The sequence below is a fragment of the Penaeus japonicus genome, unplaced genomic scaffold, assembly GCF_977035675.1.
Source record: "Penaeus japonicus unplaced genomic scaffold, GWHDUDI00000001_assembly GWHDUDI00000031, whole genome shotgun sequence".
Taxonomy (NCBI): domain Eukaryota; kingdom Metazoa; phylum Arthropoda; class Malacostraca; order Decapoda; family Penaeidae; genus Penaeus; species Penaeus japonicus.
The window spans coordinates 15,387,859-15,392,858 of record NW_028234433.1 but is presented as its reverse complement, the minus strand read 5'-3'; the positions used below and the strand labels follow the sequence as shown (position 1 = coordinate 15,392,858).

At 32.8% G+C, this 5,000-nt stretch overlaps 1 protein-coding gene across 12 annotated transcripts in view; it reads right to left on the bottom strand.

Moving 5' to 3' along the window:
• Positions 1-5,000, bottom strand: part of coro (protein coronin) — a 40,781-nt gene that overhangs the window by 34,796 nt on the left and 985 nt on the right. The window lies entirely within an intron of this gene.

The following is a 5,000-nucleotide window of genomic DNA, read 5'->3' as shown; positions in this document are numbered from 1 at the left end:
ACAAAAGAAAAGATCTTTAGAACAGAACTACAATACTACAGATTACTCTTTGGTAACCATGCCACTGTCACCTGTCTGGATATTGGATATAACTACAGAACAGAATTTAATGCCACTATAGTGACTTTTTCCCCTCTAAGACCTTATTTACTCTGAAGATAAAAAAAAAATGTACTGAATACCTATCTTGAAACTTAGATGGAACTGCTTGCATTTAACAATAAGTACTATCTAACCTAATCCATGTTACACAAATAAATAGTAATTGTTTTAATCTACAGACCAAGATCTAAATTATGACCTGAAGACATTACAATCATTTTCTGGTTTTATATGGGATATTGTTACAGGTAACCCAATGTCCACCTGAGCATGCCTACATATATTATGCATGCTCTTTAGGAATACAAAGACACCTGCAGTGGCTTTCAAAACATGGACTATGTCTTAGAATTCTACTGGCTATATTCTAAATCCACTTGAAATTTGTTGCGATCTGTGACGGATGGTCTACATCCTTTACCCTTCAGAGACAGGCCACATCTTAAGATGTTCAGCTTGGGCTGGGTATCTGAAGTTGTTTTGTTTTCTATCATTTTTTATTTTAGTAAGGTGATACTATTTCACATTTGGTATGATGCATTAGTTACACAAACTGAAGAAACAACTAATGTGTATTTTGAACAAAGAAATGTGAAAGTGATTCAACACCACAAAAAATGCCAGTAGCAGAAGAGTTAGGTCCAACCCAACAGTGACCAGTGTCAAGTGATTACTGGGGCCTTAGTATTTCAGGAAAGGCTAACAAGCATCCCCCACATACATTCCAGCACGATAAGAGCTTGAAATTATTTTTCTCTGTGATAACTTACCAGAGATGTGCACAAGCTTTATATTAGCAGAATATATATGTTGAAAGTTTGTTGACCTTTTCCTGAGATCGAACAAGAGTAGAGGCTACAAGAGGACAGTGGTGAGGACAGTGGTGAATGCACAGGCATTTTCTAAACATTTAACAAGTATACAGAATTATAATATTTCTCTACTGATCCTATTCAGTCTCAATGATAATGATGTTGGGTAAAACTGGCTATTAATACAGAAATATTTTTACAATGATAACTGATGTTTGCATTGTTGATGTTAGCCAAGAAAATAACCTATGAATTTAAATATCACAGCAGACGACTTGTTTGTCATCAATTTCAATTTTTTTTTTAACTGTTCCTGCCTAAAGAGACTTTACTCACAAACTTTCTCTAGGGTATGGACATGTACTGATGAACCTTTGACTTATATCATAGGATGTTATTTCAATAACCTGGTTCAATATTTCACTATCAATCTACAGATTCTAAGAATAATAGTCAAGAAAATTATTTTTAAAACAGGCAATAACAAAACTATAAAATGACATTTACATTTAAATCTAGGTATTCTAACTGTGAACGTTAAGCTTGGTACTGTAGTGGCAACAGCAGACGCACTGAACTCCTGCTAAAGAGAGGAAAAATCTGACTACAAGTAATATCAGATTAAAACAGGTATTTACAGTCATAAATATTCTTGTTGGGCTTATGAATTGAGTCCAAAAAATGTGATGCTTACAAGAGTAAAAAAATAAAGTCATGTCATTTCAATATAGATCCAAGAATTCTAAATAAAAGACAATATAAAAACTTTTATGCAATATTGAACGTTCTACTTCAGAGAGACTAAATTATAAACATATGATACACTCTAGGAATGAGAAGAGAAATTCCATCAAACAATGCATAAAAAGTAAAAAAATAATAATGTTAGGTAAGTAACCCTTCATAACCTGTTCCTTCAACACAAGGTTATGGTTAATAGCATCAAAAAATCAACTAGACATAGCAAGGCCAATCTGACTCCTTATTTTGGGTATAAACAAGGTCTGTGAATTCCTCTTAAGAAGTGAGTACTACTACATCCATAACCTGATCTATCTCCAATAACTGTCAGGTGTCAGGTGTGAGGCAGGCAGTGTCAAGTGTGAGAGCAAGTTAGTGTGTGAAACAGGCAGGTCTGGTGTGAACTGCATGTTTGTGATAGGGGTAATTTTGGTTTGATATGTAGGATGAGTTGTTGGTTTAGTTTTATTCCTTGAATATGGTATCAAATATAAGATTATTGGTTGAGCAATCCATATGACTCGGTACTTATTTCATCTATCAGTCTCTCTTGCTTTTTAAATTGGAACTAAAATTATCTTTCCTTTTTTAAGTTTAAACTAAAACAAATTATGGGGGTAGCTACTCACATACATAAGAGAAAAATGCAACTTTTAGTATTAACATCAAAACATCTAATATATAATTTGATACAGGGACATTGCCCTTCATCATCAAATATATGTTGACACACACATCTTCTAAAAGAAAGGAAAAGAAGGAAAATGAGGAGGGAAATCCTCTATGGGCAAATATATACTCTGTATGCCACTGTATATATGTAAATTGAACATACAGATAGACAGCCTGACAATAGATATGTTAGGTAGATTGATATATGTAGTTTGGCTATATGATCTATAATTCAACTATTTTATCAAAACTGAATTTCTCATCAACACTGGATACTCTGATAGAATGTCTTTGCTTGAGAAGCTTGCTTATAAAAGTCTTGTTGACAAGCAACTAAAATGCAGCCATAGATTGAATTACACCAGCCAGATCACTTGCTCACAAACTTTTTACTATTTCTTCAACACAGTTCTCGTCTCCTTTTCACTCATTCTCATCCAAAGTGGATAGACCATTTTCCGTTCAAATATCTAATTAGAAAAAACTAATTAGTGGCATATAGACAATCCTCAAAAGACCAAGATATGCTTACCAACAGAAATATGCACATAAGCATGTCTGTAAACAAACATGCACAAACACAATAGGTGGTAAGCAACACTGTACATGTCAGCACCTTTGGTTAGTCTTTGAGACTTGTTAAATAAAACATTACAGAAGAACATTACAGACTTTACAGTCTAAACAGATTGCCATATTCTCTTCTTGGTTCTTGTGGCAAAGAAAACTAAGCCATTCAATACCTTGTGCTTCACAACCAAGCACACTCAACAAGCATCATTATATCAGCCAAATTGAGTCTCTATCAGTGACCTCTAGGAGTGTCTACAGATCAGTTTCCATACAAGAGACTGCTCTGGGGATGAAAGGGTTTGACTTTTATCGGGTATACAATGTCACACACAACATCATTATATAATATCATACTTCTGATACTTCATACAATTAAATAATCTAAAAAACTCCATGGAAGACCTGATGTAGAGCCAAAGGTGTTCTGTAGGATCAAAAGGTTAAGATGGCATTTGAAATCAGATGTCAAGAGAGGCAGAAACAATGAGATGCATAACGAGTACACAAGGGATGCTGAAAGCCAGATAAGGTCAAAATATGGTTGACTGATCAAGACAAGGATAAACATCAGTAAAGAGAGATAGTATACTCACAACAACCCTTACAACAACCATAGTCTAAATGATTATGACAATTGGAACTTTCAAATGCTTGTGGTTAATCTTTATTAAAATATGTTGCATTATATTTGACCATATTGTGATGTCTTACTTCTTACAGAATTAAATGAATAGCTTTATCTATTACACATCCAGAGAAATATACAATCATCAAAATTAAATAATAATATGACCAATCATAATTCCTAATGGTAATGATGGTACTAAAATGCTAACTACTTCACAAAACTGACAATTTCAGAATAATCTTTTTAAAGAACTTTCTCACCACTAGATTACTGATTAACTGATTAATGCTGTAAAAGTTTCAAGAATCAGTCTCTATTCTCTTTAGTTTACTAATTTTCATATGATTATCTCTAATTCCATTTACAATTTCAAGATAATCATACAAAATCATAACTGCGCAATACTATAAAATCAAAATTTTACATCATAGACAATGTATCTAATTCAAAAACTGCATCATAATATAATTGAATTCATATAATATCTTAACTTTTAGCATGAACATCAGGGTAATTCCATGGTGCCTCACTACATAGTTAGCCATGACCCAGATTGTTAAGTGATAATTGACTTCTTGAGAATATTACTATCCAAAGTAGTTCTCTTAGTATTCTTTCCTATTCTATATATCATATACAAATAAACGTTGAAAAAAAATAGTTATTCCTATATATGCTCCATATATTAGAGGAACTTTTGTTCTACTATTCTCTTCTTCTGTTCTAGTAATTCTTATTATGAAGCTAAATAAGGGCTGAACATACTTAACTATAACATTTGTTCAAAAGGGCATGAATGAGAATGAATAATTCAAAATCAAAATATCAATAACTCATCATTCCATCTCAAATTATTCATTCTCCTTCATAACTTCTCCAGACTAAGAACTCAGAGTTTATGTGGATGGTCATCTTAAAAATCGGTCTTACTGAAAAAAAAGGTTAATATCAAGCAAAACACTTTATGTTGGCACTCCTTTCTTAATACTGCCTTTAAATACCTAATTATATTCCGTTATTCATCTGTATTATCCCCCCCACTTCCAAGTTCACTACTGGCATTGTTAGTATGTGATCCGACGGTTTTGATTCTTGTATCTGAAATATATGCCCTATTCTCGCACTGACATGTGCTTTGGATACAAGTGTAGCTCACACATTAGCAATGCTGAATGGTGAACGTGGAGGTGATGGGGTGTCTAGAAAGATGGAAAAAATACCGATACATTTAACTTTGCATTTCACGTGATTTATTTTTTAAACTAGAACCATAATTCTCTTATGCTAAACAGTAGTGATTCTTCTTAAGAATACCTTAACAGTCAAATTTACAAAAAAATAAAAATAAAAATACAGATAACAAATCATGTACCATCTAACTCTTACGTCTTTCTCACTAAATGCAACACACGACTCATTATTCATCATCATATTCTGTATACAAAATGTGCTTTTACTGATAGGTATACAGT